Source organism: Anser cygnoides, chromosome 15 (genome assembly GCF_040182565.1).
Source record: "Anser cygnoides isolate HZ-2024a breed goose chromosome 15, Taihu_goose_T2T_genome, whole genome shotgun sequence".
In the NCBI taxonomy this organism is placed as follows: domain Eukaryota; kingdom Metazoa; phylum Chordata; class Aves; order Anseriformes; family Anatidae; genus Anser; species Anser cygnoides.
Genome location: NC_089887.1, coordinates 14,230,653 through 14,250,035, shown reverse-complemented (window position 1 = coordinate 14,250,035; position 19,383 = coordinate 14,230,653). Strand labels below are relative to the sequence as shown.

Sequence of the window (19,383 nt, the reverse complement as noted above, 5' to 3'; positions counted from 1 at the left end):
CTGTACCAGGCACAAAGCTGGAGGAGGTTTTCAGACATCATTACATCAATTACCAGCTCCATTTTTGTAGGATTTTATTCTCAGGAGTCCAATTCTTTGTGTTGAGAACCCTTTATGCTCCCAGAGTGACATAAAAATATCTTGGTGCAAGACCTGCTTTTCAAAGAAAATATCTCTTTGCTGAGTGGGAGAGCCCTTTGGCCTTGAGGGATCCTTCTGTCTGCCTGCTCTCTTTTTCCTTTGCATGCATAGTCAGCCTTTCAGATCTTTTCCTCTGTTCCCCTGTAGAAAACAAGAAAATTGCATATATGTAATGTAAAAAATGAGAGTAAACAACAATTCACAGTATTCAGTGTCTTTTTGATAATAAAGTGACTAGAAATGCATAGCTGAAATAAATTTCCACACCCTTGGTTGGAGAAGGAGAGTGTAGAAGAGGGTAAATGTACAAAAGCAGTCAAAGCAGGAAACATCATATTTTCATTTCAAATGCTTCAGTGCTCAGCTCCATTGAATTTCCCTCCCAGCCCCACCTGCACAGTGCTCCAGCATTGGCAGGTAGGGGCTGCCTAAGTTTGTTCTGCAGATTTTCCTTCCCAAGCTTAGGCTTCTGTTTTCTAAATGCTCATTTCATCACAGTAGCCGTATATGTGGAGCATCTGAGATTCACTGAGATACGAGCAGAACACGAGGCACTGGGTTGATTGCAGAAATGTTGCTATTATGGACAGTAATTAGCTTGTGTTAAGTAAATTGATCCTGCTAATGTGGATGATCCATGACAATAACATTTTTAACCTAGGAAAAGAATTTGTGCAGCAATATAGGTCTTCGGAGGATGCTGATAGCACAGCATTGTCACGCACCCTGTTCATACAACTTCCAGTGTAGCAGATCTGTGGTTGTTAGCTTCAGCTGGAACTCAGCAGTGCACGTGCTGAGCATGCATTCAGTACACAGGAATGAATTAGTACTGATAAGCAGAGACAAACAGGAATATTTTAACTAGAAAATGTGCATGAAGTGTCATAGGAGTATTAAATAGTGTTGTTTATTCAATTCATCCTGAGGTATAAGCCTCTTGAACGTGACATTAATGTACCACAGAACTAACATTTGGGTCAGTCTCAGCACTTCTTCGAGAACAAGGCCCAGGTTCCTGTGCTGTTCTATTTCACAGCATTACCCAGAAAGCCTAAGAGCCCAAAAATTTCATTGTCTACTAAGCAGTCTGGGAGACTAGAAATCCTTGGGAGCACCAACCCCAGACCTCCTCCAGGACATTGCTTTGTTTGGGTTTGAGGGCTATGAGATGCTCTCTGTATTGCCTGGCTGACTGATTGACTATCGGCTCAACTGCATCACACAGACAGCTACTTCAAGGGCACCTGGCTCTGTGGAAACTCCGAAATTCCCCTCTCAGGAGCCCTAGGGTGCCCAGCCCCACTGTGCTCCCCGCAGTGGGAGTGCAGCAGGGGCCAGGCAGCGTCCCAGTGAGCTCGTAGGAAAAAAACTTTCTGAAACCTGAGTGGAGCTGGTAAAAGCTCAGCTGCTGCCGCAAACCGTCTCACTTTTGAAGAATCACTAAATCCTGATGTGATCCTTTTTAAATCTTTCACAAGTATTTTTGCAACCACTTCTACTGTCCGTTAAATATGTGCAAAGTATTACACAGGAGTTTGTATACCTGGGCAAACAGTATTCATTTTGCTTTGCTAAAATCTGCTTCCTTTTCTCATTTAAGCCAGTGGCAAAAATCCTGTTGCCTGTAATGAAAACAAGGCTGAACCTTTGGTGCTTCTAGAGGTACTGCCCTTGAAGTAGGTTTTAAACAGCACCAACTTGCCATGTTCCAACCAGCGCTCCAGCTCATATTGACAGCCCCCCTCCTATCTTCCTGTTCCCTCACGGTGCTGAAATCACACCCTGCTCTCGCCAGGGGGGCAGGAAGGTGCTTGACGCTGTTCCTGCCCTGTGCCGCTGAGCCAGCAGCACAGCACGAGCTGGGTGCCACCGCTGCAGCGGGCAGCGGATGCCCTGCCATGAGCTGGGTGCCAGGGAGGGAAGCAGCCCTTCTCGGGCGTGCTCACGGGTGGCTGGGAGCCGCTGCAGCAGGGCACTGGGTGGCCAGGGGCCAGCCACGTGGACCTTGAGCAGACCCAGCCTTTGCCGTTCCCGAGACCACAAAAAGCATCCTTTGCTCTGCCTGGGGAGAAGCTGCTCAAGGATCTTTCTGCCTGCCTGTGCTATGAGGTGCTATTGCATGTGTTTTGCCCTGCTGTGAAAACGCGTGAAGGTTGTGTATGCGCTCCAGTGGTCATAGGTAATCTTATACATGGTATCAGAGAAACAGTAGCTGCCTGAACCTTGTAAAAGAACACCTCCTGGATTCTTCTTCCATAATTTTGTAGAAGAGGAATCAAAATAGTCCAGACTCACTCAAACAGATGTTGTAAGGCACAGGACATGAACCCTAAAAACCCTAGTCCACCCAAAGTATGCAGGGTTAATTATTCAACCTAATATCATCATGCACAAACACTGTCCCTCTACTTGAGAACAGTTGCATTTGTTTAAGACATTACAACCCCCTGCTGATTGTTACAGTCCCTACTAGCTGTGCCACCATAACAGATTGTCAGCCTGGATTAGACTGAGCCACTGAAGAAAAAAGTTTAAAGTAAGGAGCCTGACTTTGCCCTGAAAGAGGCTGGGAGTGTTCTGGCAGGCAGTTGGCAGCAGCATTAGAAATGCCGGGGCTGCACAAGTACGTCTGTCTTTGCCTTATGTGACATAGATACTTAAGCCATATTCTTGAAAGTGATTCAAGGGTTTTCAAGCCTAAGTCTCATTTTCTACTAAAGATCCAAATTGCTTTTCTCTCTCCTCTCTCTCGATAAATAAATGATCAGCTCTGACTACCCACGCCAGAACAGATATCTGCACTCTACATGCATTCCTCACTAAATATTTCAGAAGATGTCCTAGAAGCTCTTTGTTATTAAGCAGTTTTGTCATTCTGTGAACAATCAGTTATCAAACAGTAGCTTAAAATAAGCAATATCTTTTCTATGGTAAAAAATGTAGCTGTTGTTTTAACTCACAGCTGCATTGCCACATTGTCTTTCTGAAGACTTCAATTTAGCCAGTTCTGCTTAACTCTGTAAAAGGAAGTTGTTTTCCTAGCCTTCTGTATGCCTTCCCATAGCATATTTGCATCTCTAGGTGTGTAAGAAAACAAACAAACAACTTGAAGTATATCCAGCTGAGTAATATACCAGACCATGGTTGTTCAGTTATTTGATTTCTCTCCTCAGCTAGTCGGGTCCAAACTCAGTGTTTTCATCTCCTTTCCCCACAGGAGACTTAGCAGGGCTCACCTCTCCCCCCCTCCATAACTCTGTCCCCTCCCTCAGCCCGCGTCGGCTTCTTGACAAAGAAAAGCCATTCAGCACTCCGCAATCCTTCAGGGCACAACTCATTCAATCAGGATGGGACAGATTTATAGCTCCTACACTTGGGTCCCAATTTCCTGCACTGACATCCTGATTTGTTTCTGTGACACGAGGGCTTTGCCGGGATGGCTGTTTGTTCACTCTGGAGGCGTGTGGAGGAGGTGGCTATGCTAACAGCCTGGGCTGTCCTGCAAAGGCCGGCCGGGGAAAGCTCCTGCCAAAAAGGTCCTGTCTGACCCTGGGCCTTCCCGGGGTTTCGAATGCATTTTGTTAATCTGGTTTTCCAGTTCCTTACAGAGCACCGATAATACAATGCCAATAGCACTGCTTTGTAAGGGGGCAGCATTAAACGAGTAGTAATACAAAAAATGTTGCTTGCTTTTTTGTATCCATCACACTTGTCAGATGCGTGTAAAGCATGTGCCATCTTGAGTTGACAGCCCCAAAAAGCAGCTATGATTTTGAAAACTGTTTGAAATTACATCTTCTGCTTGCTATTTGAAAGGCAGGTAATATGAAAGACCACAGAAAGGATTGATACTGCCCAAGTTTCATCTGCTAGCTTCCCCTTAGATTTGCTGGGAGAAACACGGATATGAATAAATAAAACTTTTGAATAATGTTTCTGCTTAGCAGGGCTGTACGGATAGGAAGAGGAGAGAAACCAGTCTCCCAAGCATTTGCAAGTTAAGCAGTAATAATTGTGAGGAATCTTTCAAAAGTATAAGTAGGAGGAGTTTGAAATAACCTGAGTATGAAATGACCTTTTGCTTGCCTCCATAGAAGTGCTCATTTGAGAGATTTGCTCACTGGGTTTTTATCAGACTAGGAAAGGCAATAACAATTTTAGTGAAAGCATTGTCACCTGCGTGGGTCAATGCTGACTGCCAATACCTACTGCCAAAGTCAGTTGAAGTTACTGCGCATGCCATAGCTCTGAAACCCAAAACTGTGCCTAGCCTGACTTCCTTTATGAGGATGGTGGAAGATTAATATAATCAGTTTGATATTTGCTCCCAAGTATTCATAAACCCTTCTCTGAGCTTCGAAAGAACTGTTACAGAGCTCCTGATCCAACCTGTATAACCCTGGATCTAGAACATGGCTGAATGAGTTTCTGTCTCGGGTCCAGTAGTTGCGGTTGGACCACATCTGCAAGTCTAAGCCAGGATTTACTTAAATCAGTTGTCCATTTCCCAAAACAGCAGTAGTCCTTGAAACTGGTTTTTCTGTCTCTGCAACTCAGCATCAGACTGAGCACATCCAACATCCCCTTCTGGGCTCTAGGTTCAGAAGCAAACACTGTGAAGGAGTTCAGGAAAGAGGATCCATTTAGATCCCTGTGAATTAGGCTTCACTTCTTTTATAGCGTTTTCATTTGTGCATTTGTTCCATGATTTCTCCTCGTTTTAAATATTTGCTGTGGGGACAAATTTCTTTGTGACAGGCTTCTGAAAATAGGGAGGGCAGGCAGAGCTGCAGCTGCAGTCCCTTTTCTTTGTTAGCAGAGAGGCACGGGAGGAAGCAGCAGTGCAGCTCCAGTGCAAAGAACAGCTGAACCCACTACTGGCTTTAGATCGCAGCGCTGATTTTGCCTTCCGTGTGATGTACCTGTCTTGGCAGAGTAGCTGCAGTCAGAACTGGTCAGAAATGCTCCTCTAGGTGATAGCCCACACCAAATAAATCTTCAGAGCAGGCAGCGTTTCTGTGAGTGTTAATTTCGGGGCAGAGGAACAGAAAGCACAACTCTCACCTAGGTTAATGAAGGGATCCTAATGTGGGTTTTTTTTGTTTGTTTTGGTTTTTTGTTTGTTTGTTTTTTAATTCCTTGCTATGAATGACTTTCTATGACATGTAAGACAACGTTGGTGCAGTTACAAGGAAGGGTCATTGTGATGAGAGGCCACAGCACAGCCTGCCCGGCGCTGGGCAGCAGCATGGATTTTTGCTGGATTACAGTAACCAGGAACTGAGGTTTTGTTCCCTGCTGGCAGCAGGTTTCCTGCTGCTCTCTCAGCCTCTGCTGCTGCCCTAGCTGTGCTGTTTTCTGCATCTTTTACTGCCTTCATTTCTGGTCCTGCATCTAAATATGCCAGCCTGTCCTCAAGGAAAGAGCAGTCTTACCCTCCCCTCCAGGGCAGGTACCAAGTCAGCATAAATACATTTTTTACTGCCCAGCTGTGCCTATTTCACTCTGTCTGTAGTTTAATGCACTACACCCACACTGAGAAGTGTCCTCTGCTGCATGCCTGACTCTGGTGAGGAAGAGGAAGGAAAGGGAGAAGGTTAGAGGCAATGGAGGTTCGAGGAAAATATCCAGGGCAGTAGGCCAAGTGGGCGCACAGGGCTTCATAGTGTTCTGCAGTAGAAGTGGAGGCAGAAACTTGTGGGAGATTGAGGCCAGGCTGTAGGGACCCATGGGGAGGGAGGTACGAATGGGCTGTGATTTCATCAGCAGGAACCTGCTCCCTGCTCTGAAGATGGCTGTTTTCTGTAGATCATGGGGAGGAAGCCTTCCACTCCTCTCCCTGCGCCTGCCTCCCAACCTTGCCTGAGAGCTGTTGGGGTTGGGCTTCTGGTTCACTCAAGACAAACAGGTATGTTATGAGGGTTGAAAACATACTCCCTTGTGAGTGAGATGAAAGGGTAAAATCTTCTAGTGTTAGTAAGTGGGGTTATTCACACTCACATTTACTATTTGCTTATCCTCCCATGTGTTGCCAAGGTGCACTGGTTAATTCTGCACAGCAAAATTGTCCTGTAAGACCAAATTCTTACTGTAGCCGTAGTTGCTTCCTTAAAGCAAAGGCTGCACGGCTTTAATTTTAATTTAAAACCAAAGTCTGATATCTTTTACAACAGAAGTTTCTTTTTGAGTTAAACAATGATGAAGAGATTAATGGAGCTCTGTAGGAAGGCGATTTTTGATGGAGATGAAATACTGTCTGTGCAATTTCAGATGATTGATTTTCGTTGATTAGGTACCCATCAAAGTGCAGTCAGCAATGCTCTGGATATGATCATAATACACTGAAGAAAGGGGCAGCTCATTAACTGAAGAGAATCATCCTGCCATCCCATCACCCACCCACCCCCACGTTTTCAATTGCTGCTGAAGCGATTCAGGCCTCACAAGACTTCTGTGCTATTTGGAAAAGTGTACGGTATATATCCTAGGCTGCTATAAGAGAGTCCTTGATATGCAAAATGAGGCATGCAAAGATTTCTCTTCATTTATTTTATTTATCTTTTAAAGTTTTCAACAAGCATAAATTATCCTGTGAATATTCCCTACTTTCTGTAGAAGCATTTTGGTATAATCGGAAGAGCAGCCTTCAATTTGGCTATTCCCAGAGTAGGAGTACGCTGCTAAATCATCTGTTATCAGTGGAGCTCTAAAAACAAGGCTATTGACCATGAGATGAATTTTGTCACAAGCTTGATGTAGGAGTCAGTTTTGACATTGCTCTAAATGTTCTCTTCTCAAAGAAAAGCTCTATTGAGAGCTGCTGTATAAAAGTTAAGCGGGAGATTTTAGATTGCATAAATGAGCGAGATCTGATTTACCCAGGCTTCCACTGAGAGTTGAGCTGCTCACTGTCCTTTATGTCTTTGAAAAATCTTCCCCCTAACCGCCATCTTACAGTGCAGTAGGAATATGATAGTAGGACATTACTGTCTGCACAGGATTCTTGATTTTGGTATTGCAATGTATGTCCATAAATCTTCTAAAAACTCAAATGTTTCCATGTAACTTGTCCTATGCTAGTTGAACCCTTCCTTTTGCCTGTCCCATAAGATCAGTGTATTCTTTTTCAACTGAAGACGCTTTGTTGACCTCAGAAATTTGCTGGAAGAAATCCTAACATGTCTCTTTATGCTGGGAGGAAAGCTTTGTCATTCATAGCAGTGAGGCCGTTATGCACTCACGTTCCTACAGGCCGCTGGGATCTACCTTTGTGCAAGCTTTGAATCTGGGTTTGCCAACTGCACTTTGGATTCATATTTTAGAAGACTAACTCATAACAAAAGTGAAAGCTTCTGCCAACTCAGCACTCCCGCAGCATATTGGGGGTTTTGAGAATTTATTATAGAAATGAGTTTGTGAATATTTATGCTTCATTAGTTACTCGTTGGTGTGGAACACAGTATGGGAACTTTGTACTTACTGATTTTCTCAAGTTAAACTGCCAAACTGTTCTTGACTGATATTCCCATATTAAGTGTGTGCAGCTTTTAACACTTGACTTAACAAGTGCCTTTAATTTCACTGAACATAAGTTATTGATCACGGTGCTTGTTGCCTGGAAGCTCCATTCCTGATTGTTAATTGAGCCATTGATTTTTTTAACATTATCATTAACAAAAGGGTGAGTGCCGTATTGTAAAGTGGTCTGCTCAGAGCAGGGAGGGGAGTAGCGTAGCTGGCAGAAGAAAATATTTTTGGAAAACCTATCACAGCCGAAATCAGAAGTAAAACTCCTGTTGACTTACATTAAGAGAGGATTGCACTCAATATGGATTTGAATTGGCAAAAGTGAAGTTAACAGGAAAATTCCGTAGGTTTCAGGGATGCCAGATCAGACCAGATGTTTGGTGCAAGTTCTGTGATGCAGTTGCATAAAGGCTCCCCAAGGGATTTCAGGTGTACCCAAAGGCTTCTGTTGGGAGCACTTTTTGATGGGGGAAACTGGCGCCGTGTTTTTTAGGGTCCTAATTAGGGTTAGGTTTAGTGTTATGGTTAGTGTTACGTTTAGGGTTGCTTATAAAGAGAGAAGGCACAGAGTCCTGTTGTGTGGGGGGTTGTGTAAAGGCTCCTCAGGGGAGTTCAGGTGTACCCAAAGGTTTCCATTGGGAGCACTTTTTGATGGGAGAAATTGGTGCTGTATGTGTTTTTTAGGGTCCTAATTAGGGTTAGGTTTAGAGTTATGTTTAGGGTCGTTTGGAAAGAAGGTGCAGAGTCTTGTTGTGTTAGCCTGTTTAGCATGACACTAAATCCAACCAATAGGCCTTGCTGAGAAAAAGCTCATCTGTATAAGCTCAGACTTGGCAGCGCGTTGTTACAGCCAAAGAGTTCCCTGTTCGGTGCTGTGTTGCGGCCAGCTCAGGCACAAGCAGCTTTACTCCATCTGCAGCAGGGCGTTCAGACCACATCAAGGTTATTGGGGCTACGCTGATTTACACCAGCTGGACCAGCTCAAAGCTTTGTTTTGTATTCAGTGTTACCGCATTAGCTGAAAGGTGCACATTTGGCAAACAAACACACCCAACATTGAGAGCAGGTCTCACCGTGAAATGGAATGCAATATTCCCATGTTAGAAGTATAACCTGATGATGGTGAGGATAAGCCTGGGATTTAAGGTGAATGATGATGCCTTTGGTGGGATGGGGCAAGTGTAATGCATACACACGTCATAAATATATGTCCCAAATATTAGGATATGACCCATAACTGAATTTTCTGATGTACAGTTTCTAATGTACAAAGGTGTGCAGTGAGCAAGTATCTGCTTAATTACAGCTGTCTCGTTGTCTTGGAGCTATTATGACTGTCCACAAGGTCATCTCAGCTACTTACAGACTTGGGAGAAAGTCACCTAAAAGCCTTTTGCTTGTATTCTGTCATGCACAGCTTTTATGATTTTTAAATGGAATAAAATAGACAAACAATGTCTCAAAGGCATATGATGGAATTTATTTTCCTTTTATCCTTTGGACATTGTTTTTATGAGCACATATCACGGTATTCAGAGAGCAAGCTGTTCCTTCTGAGTGGTCTTACAGATTTACATGGTGATTTTTAAATGGCACAACTAATAGATGGAGTCTAGATAGTTTGAAAGGATTTCTTATTGCTGTCTTTGTAGAATTATACCTAAAAAAAGAAATACCTATTAGAGGCTACTGAAGAGATGCTCAGATTTGTTAACCCACTGCAAAACACTGCAGCAGTTTGACAACTGTGGTGGGAAAGTATTCATGAGTTTACAGTTTTGAACCATTTGAGTTCTCTGTAGTTCTCCAAACAGTTTCCAGAAACTATTTTATGACAGTTTTTAAAAACTTCAGCCTTACACTCCTGGGTATACCAGCTTTCTCTGGAAGACAGGAGTGTGGAGAGAGGTCTACGCAGAGGTAGTAATGATTCAGGTGACATCAGCTCTCCTCATTTCCTGACCTTGTGGGGCTGACAGTTTTAGTGGGGATGGAAACAATGCTGATTTCTGAAGACTGTCAAGTGCGAGCAGTTTTCTGCTGAGTTGTAGGAGGCTGGAGATCTATAAACCTTTTTAAGTGCTAAGAGGAACGGGAGGGCATTGTTTTCATTGCAGCTAGTCTTTGAGTCAGAAAGAGAATAGTAACTATTGAGAGAGGGACCTCTGGAACAAGGCTAAGCTTTATTTATTAACTAGTAAAATTTCTTAAAAGGAGAGTGAGCAAGCAAAAATTGCTTAGATCTGCTGCTGTGGACAAATAAATAGGAATGCAGAAATTATTTTAATAACACAGCATTAAATTATGTTGCTAAGGCAACACAAGTTCTTCCATTTTGAAAAATGGCTGGAAATGTGAGTAGCATTTTGAGTCTCTCCAAAACTAAAATTCTTATTACTGGAAAACAACAACTCAAAAATAAATCATTGGCTGCAATTTTTCAAAGGATTTGTCTGACTTAGGCTATGATGTTTCTGTATTAACTCCTTGGACCTATTCCCAGCCCAACTGGCCAGATTTTTTAAAGAGTTCTGGGTATATTTATTGACATAAAAAGTCAAATATGAAACTAATGGTGTACCCAGTTGGTCCTGGGTAGTCTGAAATTTCACCCTAGGACTTTATTAGTGTTTAGTCCCTAGTAATTGCCAGTTTGTTAAGAAAAATATGTCAAAACAAACATGCTGAGTTCTACCAAAGATCCAGTTACTTTCTGCATGCCTAAAAGGAAGATGAGGAGGTGAAATTACTAGTGAACATTTTGAGGTCTTCTTTGTTGAGCTTTAGAATATTTGGCAGCTACTTTCAGAAGGAGAAACTGCGAGAAAACTGCTGGTTCTCCACCCCTCTCTTCCTGCTCCTGGCATAGGCAGCATCAGGACCGTGCCTCCCTGGCTGAGAGCCTAGGAGAGGAAGTCTTTATTGGGGTGATTTTTGCAGCTTGAAAGCAAGGTTGTATGCTACCATCTTACAGCTAAGAGTAGCACTGTACTGTGTGCAAAGCTGCATCAGGTCCATCAGCTCTTTCAGGGAACGAGTTCTTCATTAAGCTACAATATAAACTTACTTTATGGTAATCCCACAGGACACCTCCATGGTTTTCACTTAGGGAATAACTTCCAAAAAGTCCAGATTCCAGATTCTTTGTGAATTGTGAAAGTCTTCCCAAAGACTTGCCAGGAATAGGTCATAAAGGCTCTTTTAAAGCCACATTGTTTGTTTTTTTTTCCCTATGAAATAAAATTTTTATTAAATTTTCTTGTACTGAACATGTGTATGCTTTCAGATCCTGGACAAACCACTCAGTTTACAGCATTCACAGCCTCTTTGTCCCCTCCATCTTGTTGTGTTAAAAAAATAAAAAATAAAAACAGCTAGTCTTTCCATCAGCTTGACATCTGTCCATCTAATATTATTAATGGGTCCGAAGATCCAGTTCTGAGCAGCCCAGTGAAGGACACTGGCACATTGATTCTCACATTTGACCTGTCCAGCTGGAGAAATAAGTTCCAAATACTGCCTGGAAAGTTAATACGAACAGCATACAGAATTTCAGCCCACCAAAGGGATTTGTTTTTAAGCTTCTCTGAACTCCAGAATCTGGACGAAAGCTCTGGTGTTTAGAATTAATGATGTCTTGGGTTAGCTCACACAGCTTGCAGCGCTCTAGGTACTGCAGTTTGATGACTGTCACTGTTGGTTGGGTCAAGAATAGCCGCCACAGACATAATCAGCACGTTTCCTCATTTTATCAGGCTGGTGCAAGAGGTAGGCATTTTTTCCAGGGGACAGAATTAATGGGTGAATGTGCTGTGGGGCTGGCACATGCTGCCTCCAGTTTAATAGCTGAATTAGAATCTTTTTAAAGCCTTGGCACCAAGAAATGTGATTTCCCGATGCTTAGGGCTAATGCTGTGGTAAGTGCTGGGAAATCTTGACTGATAGTGCTAAGAGTTAACAGAGACAAAAAATGAAGCACAATAAATCTTGCATGAAGTGTTTGGCTATGTATGACTTACATATGTGCATATACATATTGGTTTGGAAGAAATGTTCACATGTAGAGAGATTAATTATATTTTAACCTGCACTTAAAAGGATCATCAAATCTAGTATTTTTTCACTCGATATTTCATCATTGCTTCTAGTGGCCAAGCTTGGTGGGGGTGAAGATTTATAGCCGTTATGTGAGAAACTGTATCATATAAATAAGGGGGCCAAATTAAACACATTGATTAACTATCATTCACTATCGTCTAATCTCTTAATGACTAAAGTCTAATTTAAGAAAGACAAGAATCAGGATTAAATTCTGAATTGCTATTATTATTACGTCTTCATTATATTCTAGAGGAATTCAGCAGAGATTAAAAAGGCACCTGTGAATTGAGACCAGCTATTAATGGGAAAGTTGAAGGGGCTTATCCGCATTAATGGCATAACGCATGGAAGCTTTAAACTTTACAGATTGTGTGTTCATGGATTTTGTCTGTCTAGTTTATCGTCAGAAAAAACTGTAGAGCACCTGGAAATATAGTCATGGCCACTATATTGCATTTAGTAATCAGAAGAGCAGAAAGCTAATTAGAGAACTTTGCACGGTGGTTGAAAGGGATGAGTTTCGGTCAGTCCTGCAGTCCATCCAAAGAGATAGAATGGAAGAGGAGGGGAGAAAAGCACACTTTGTTTTAACTGGCCTGTGCATGAAGCTATATGCATTTAACTCTGCAAGTTTCAGGCTAACCAAGATGTGCCAATCCTCAGTGAGTTACTAACCCATCTGAACTTGTGGGACCTCATCATAGAGGTGAATGATAACCTTTCCTTTAGCTTAGTCGAGTGTTAGGATAAGAGCAGAGACAGGCACCACCACAGTCAAGTATTTTTTGCAATTTCTTATCTTCTTTCAGTGATGTGTGCATAGCCCTGTGAAAGTCTGTGTTTGAGAGCCCAGCCACGTGTTTGGCTCCAAGACACCACAGCCCAACCGTATGTCAGCTGTGGTTGTTAAAACTGCAAAATAGCAGTGGCATCTTCTGGGGAAAGCCAGAGTTTAAAGTACCACCAAAGGACTTCAGGCTGTGCAGTGGTGGCATTGACAGGGCTTCTCACTGCCCTAGCTTCTGTGAGCTTGATAGTCACTACCCCTCCAGCTGGAAGGGCTTGTTTCCATTGACGGCCTCAGTTCTATGCAGGGGAAGGACACGTGGTTGTTCGAGTCCAAGTCATGATGAAGAAATCACTTTCCTAGGCATCTGATGCTTTATGCTAAAACAGGCGTCATCTGTCTTTAACACGCAGGTGGCCTTGTGAAAGTGAATATGAAATGATGCTGCCCTCTTGAATATTTGATTCTATACTTGCTAATAAAGCACTCACTTGTGATCTTCAGCCCCTCCTTTTTTGACATTTTTAAGCCAGTTTTCTGATGTTTTGCTTTCAGAAAAGAGGCCATTATTCCTGCAATCTATCATTATAAGGAGTGCTGCCTACTTCAGACAACCTCTTGCAGCCTAACTGGAATCACTCGATGATTTGGATCATTAATATATTGCAAAATGACAATAAGAACTGAAGTGAGGGGGCAGGCAGACATAAAGTGCTGATGAAGATATATCTGCTCTGCTGACAAAATTCCACTTATAAATATAGGAGCAACCATTGGATTTCTCTTAGCTAGAAGGTGAAGCTTTAACATGCCTAAAGAGTATTGATTGTTAATGCTCTTGGTCTGTTTGGCAGTAGATTCAGAACACCTGAGTCTTCTGCTTTGCTTCCAGTTTTTCATTTCTGGATTTTGGTGTGAGGTCTTTTTAATCATTCTACTACCAATGTGTTTTCCTTTCTTGAAGCTTTGTTCACTGTTATGATGCACTGTAAGCACTTGCTTTTCTAGGCCTTTTTTCCTTTTTCTCAATTTTCTAAGTTCTGCTGCTTCTCCTTTCCTTGAAAAAAAAAATATATATATATGTATATATAGCTCTTAATTGGATTTCATAATATCAATGATTTGTTTAAAAAGGATGCAAGCCTAGAAACAGCGGTAGTTCATCTCCTCATCTGCAGCAGCAGCACTAATCTTGTACAGATTGGCATGCACACAGGGCAATAAAAAGTGACATGAAGTAACATTTCAGTGAAGAATTGTATGCAGCGGAGCCAAATCCTGTCATTTAAGACTTTCTGTGAGGAGTGATTTATTGTCAATTTGCAAGGTTTTTTGAGAGAGAGAGATTGTGTGAGTGTTGGGAATTATGCTTAGACTTTTTAAGCTTTGCTAGTGACTTTAGGTGTCTCTGCCTTCAGGTTCCCAACTTGACATTCCAGAGAGGCTTGATTCTTGGCACATGTGTAGTCAGCTTGTTTAGAAATGCTGAACCCCATGAAGGATCTCAAGCAGAACACCACAAATCATTGTTTTTGACTACCTGTTACTGTCTGTCCTGAAGCCATTAAAGATGGCTATCTGTTTCAAGGTATCAGGCTCTGATCCAGCAAAAGAGCTTTTGAAAGTTAAGATTTTCTCCGTCTGTACAGTTTTTAATAGGCAAAAATCTTATTTTGCTCCTAGAATAGGAAGTGGTGCAGAGGCTGGTGGGACAAATCACTTAACTTTTCACATTATTAGTCTTCTGAAGGCATAGATCAATTGCCCAGAGCAGTTTGTTCCTTTTTAGAAGCAAATATATAATCTTATTAATGATAATGTTTTTTTTGCCGACAGCATGATACTCTGTATTGTTCAGTTTAATAATCAGCATGAAACCTATTAACTGCATGAGATCTAGAGTCAGAAATCTGGGGTGAAATCTTTGGCACTTGGAAATACTAACTAACTTGTTTGCTGTACTGCAGTCTCCCACAGTTAACATTCTGGCAATTACAAGGATACAAGCTTCAAAAGATAAGCTTTCTGTTTTGCACTGTACCCATGATTTACCCTGTAGTCAAAATCCAGCGTAAGCCTTTTTGGAAGTTCCAGAAGCTTGGAAGAGTTCAATGTAATTTAATTTATTTTGATTGTGAACACTTGGAAACCTCCTGGTCCTGACTGTGTCTAGCAATGACTAAGTCCTCAGAGCAGCTCTTCTCAAGCAGTGTTGATTGGGGGGGACAGTAAATCAATTACTCAGCCAAGGATTTCACGTACTTTTATTGCAATGTTCTTATATTGTGTTCCTCCAATTTTGACTAAAAAGAATGTGGAATTAAAGTTGGTTTCATCAGCAACTGTGAATGTTTCTTCTTAGAGTTAATTTTACTTTCCTTGCATGTGCCTGTCTCAGTTGCTCAATTGTGCTGATGAAAGTTTGAAACTTCCCCTTCATGAGAGGTCAGTGAAGCTTGTAATTTGTCACTTCAAGACATCAGTTCCTATAGCAAATTTCCCATTAGATTTTCCTTGTGCATATCAGAGGTTGAGGTCATATGGCCCCAGGTTGTCTCATCTCTGAGGGGAAAGCTGGCATTGGAGTATTTGATTGCTTCACCACGGCTGTGAATTTGAAGAAGTCAATCTCTTCTGGTTTGCACTCCCTCTAGGGCATGTTGCCTCCTCTACAAAATTTAACAGTGATTGGCTGTTTAAATAGCTTTTGAATAAGTTTGTTCTTAAACGTATTTTCCTCAGTTCTCCTCCATGTACAGTATGGAGTAACTTACTGGTTTGCCCTGATACTTTCTGTGTCTGCTTCTCCTTCTAATTTTCATTTAAGTGTAGCAGTAAGTAATTAGGGAATGTCATTTACACTTCCCACTTCTGCTGCCATGAAAAGAATTGATGCTTATCATGGTGCCTGGAAGTCCCCTTGTGACTTTCCTGTTAAAACCGTTCTGCTATCTGCCAAGACATGAATCTCTCTGTAATTACTTTCCCAGTATTGTTCTAGTAGGAAGACTATCTGTAATCACTCTATGACAAGCTCCTTCTCATTCTTCCTGTAGACTTCTACTTGCTGGAGCCTCTTACTTTGGATTTCTTTACTCTGCAGAAACTAGGCACTGCAGATGAAGACTTTCCATGTCCATTTAATTTTTCTGCTGGGTGGTTTGTTTCTGTATAAATGTGTATGATCTTGTTGCCAGACTACTTAGTACGCAGTCCTTCTGCAGCTTTAGTCTGTTCTTCTATGCAGGCTTCAGAATTGGGCTTTCAGTGGAAGAACATGGTCATTATGAATTTTAATGCACTTTTGATTTCTTTGGCTGAAGTTGATGAGATTTTGGCAAGTGAACTCACCCCACTCTTTTCTTTCTGTTGTGTGGCATTTGAATTCACGTTTCCTTCTTGAAGAAACCAACCGACCTTAGTGTTTAGTGGAAAGCACATCTATGAATCTAGCTAATATCATTCATACAAACAGCAGTATAATCTTAAAACATTAACTCTCAATATATTTTGTATCTGTTTTTAACATGAAAAGTAGAAATACAGCTTCAACTTGTATGATGATAGTGTGCTTATCTTTCATTTTGGCAGGCATTGCTCAGAGCCACCATGCCCACGCTGTCAGGGGCTGGGTACAGCACTGAAACTTGTGCGTTTTCCATATACTGGATTTTGCATTCAGAGACACTTCAAGCCCCTGGGGAAAAACAGACTGTAGTGAAGGAGAATAGGATTACTGTGAAGCTACAAGTCACTCACACAAATCCGCAAAGAAATTGGGACTTCTAGCTCTGGTTGCTTAACAAGGGATTTGGGCACTTAAATCCTGCTAAGAGGGCAAGTGGGAGGGGAATCATTACAAAATAATTAGCAAAAACTTGGGGCTGGAGAAAAACAGGTCCCTGTCCTGTTGTTCCGGTGCTTTCCAGATTTGCAGCAATTCCCTTCCCTTTTAGAACAAAGCTGATGTTAGAGGTTAGTGGATCTTGCTAACCAGCCTAATGTGGTTTGTTGTTGCTGCACAGTCAGTCCTGCAGCTTCTGACATGGGGTCTCTGCGTGCTTCCCTGCACATACCTAACACAAGCATTGCCTTTTGAAGAGTAGCTAGCAGCACCAGTTGGCTGGGGAGAAGACAATTTGGAAAGAGGTGGGGAGGCAGCCCCCAGGGGAGAGCAGTGCAGCCTGTTTCTTTTGCTTGGGATGCGGAGGCCCAAGGCCTCAAGGAGTGCAGGCGCGTGCCCCTGCACTGGGGAGCACAGGAGGGGCCGGGGGCTGTGGACGGAGAGCAGCATTATAGCGTCAGTGCTAGAGGGCGAGAAGTTAAATTGACAGTGGGATAGAAACGGGGTTTGGTGAGTGCAGTGGCTGGTGAATGTAGGCCAAAGGAGCAGACGCTTCAGCTGGACAGGCCCCCATCACCCTGCCGGGGCCTGAAACAGGGAGAGGCCCTGTCAGAGCCCACAGCCGGATCTGCTCTGTCTAGGCCCAACCGCGCCATCGGCTGCGGGCCTCTGTTGAGCCTGCGATCAGCAGCTGTCCAGTGCACTGAACTCGTGCTGTGGGCATGGAGGTTAGTGAGGGACTTGGCTACAGGACCTGCAGCTGCCAGCACTGCTGGGCCGCGTTTCTGTGGGCGAGTGTGATGGCAGGATGACCGTGCAAATGCAGCACTTGCTGCAGCATGAATATGAAGAGATTTATTCTTCACACGTTTCACTGTCCCAAAAACACTTAAGTGATGAGGGACTAAGTGTTTTCTGACTCTTTGAAAAGTATTTGTACTTAAAACAATAAAATAAAAGGGAAAGGAGAGTCATGAGCAATGAAAGACTTAGGGACCCACTGAGGCAGTGGATGCTGATTTTCCTTATCTTCTTAATTGCAAAGAATCAATTTCTATCCATAAATTTTTCATGATCTGGTGACAACAGAGTATGAGAAAGACTGTAAGGGTCCTCTGTGCAAATCCCTAGCTGTTCTAAATGTATATACAAAGACCTAGTCCTGGTCTTGTTGGCAGGCGTTGTAGCTGTGCAGGTGGGGTGTCAAAAAGAGCAACGCTCTTCAGCCTAATACACAGAAGTGGAACTTTTAATTCCTTCCATTTCCTTTCAAAATCCATGCAGTGCAAGTGCTCCTGTTAAGCATATTTGACTGAACAGGTTGCATAGTCTACGTATTTAAAAACATATAATAATTTAATAGTATTTAAAAAAAAATCAAGTAACATGACATTTGTCACTAAGCAGAGAGGCAAACTGTTTGTGTTTCTAATAGGAGCCACTGGGAAAAGAGAGATTTGGGGGAAAAATCAGCCACAGGGAATAGGCTGATGAAAGCTGTAAGTTCTAAGAGGGTTTTATTTCTTTGCTGCTTTGTAGTTGCTGTGGGTAAGCGAGTAAACCTGACAGTTCAAACTACATTTTCCTCAATATCTCAAAATTCATTCAACCTCCCATGTTACTAATTATTTTTCCACCTGAGAATCAGCTATTTTGTTTCAGGCTACAGCAAGGAAAAAAGATGCAGCTTATTACCAGGGTCCAAAAAAAAAAAAAAAAAAAAAAAAAAGGAACTCTATCCTTGATAGCATGCAGCATTTTGTAGAGTATCAGTTCCCTTGTTTTTGCATGGGTAATTACAGTAAGCTGTTAGCACCTAAGAGGAAGGACAAAGGAGGTGAATCCTTTTCTTTCCCCTCTTGAACAAATAAGCTCTCTTATTTAAAACTCGTTGATTCCTATAATGTTAAAATATAATACATTCAGGAGATTTTCATCAGCAATACAAACCACTAGGTTGGTGCTGAGAACTGTGGAAACCATGAGCATTAATTACAATTCTTTTTTAGAAAGAGTCATACAAGCTTTAATTAAGTCTCTAACTAGGCACCATATTACTTTTTCCTTTTTTTTTTTTTTTTTTTTTTAAACATTGACAAGGAAGAAAATTCTAGATTTCTGACCTAGCCCCCTATCTTTGCTTTTTCTTTCCTTTGAGTCCTTGGTGCTCTGAGAGTACCAAAAGAAAGGATAAAGTAAAAGGATGATGTCCAGAACAATAGCTTAACGGTTCAGTTGATCTGTGCAAATTCTGCTGTCGTAACATGCATAAGGAATTTCAATGGATAATTCTTAGAATGGATACAAATTCAAGTTGCCATTATTAAATGTTTTGGATTTGTGATTTAATAGCAAAGGTCAGGGACAGGAATTGAGGTGATCTAAGGACAGACCATCCTAAAGATACAAGTAGCAAACAGTAGCTTGAGAAATTATTTATTGATATAATTTATAACCAGCCTTCAGAAATGCAACCTTGTAATGATGAAATGGGATTATTCAGAGTGCTAATGCTGTGCAATAAGGTCAAGGCTGAAATACAGAAATAATACACTCTGTGGTTTCACAAGGTCCTAGAACACCTTAAAATACAAGTTCACAGTACTTCTAACCAGCCTTCTGTGGAGCTGCCACTTTCATTGCCGTTTTCCTAGGAGACTTTTCTAGTCCAGTGAAGAAATGGATGCCCTAAGAGCTAGGCGTGGGTATGCTTGATGTTGCTCGCGGGTATTTTCACAGGATTTTCACAGACTCCCAAAAGACATAAAGACTCTACAGATGTTAGTGAAGATGTGTGATTGTTGCATCATAAACCGTAAGATCAGGGCTAGTACAGTTTTTAATGAGAGCTTCCAAAAATCTGTGGAAGCTGGTCCAGTGTTCTGTGGAATGTTTTTCATATCTCCCATCCCACTTACCAATGAGTAGATCTGAGGATGATTTTGAGGGAAAGATAGTTGTAAATCATGACAGAAATTGT

General features: G+C 42.0%; 1 long non-coding RNA gene across 2 annotated transcripts in view; it reads left to right on the top strand.

The window, feature by feature from the left end:
- Window positions 1-19,383, top strand: part of LOC125183042 (uncharacterized) — a 525,727-nt gene that overhangs the window by 483,478 nt on the left and 22,866 nt on the right. The window lies entirely within an intron of this gene.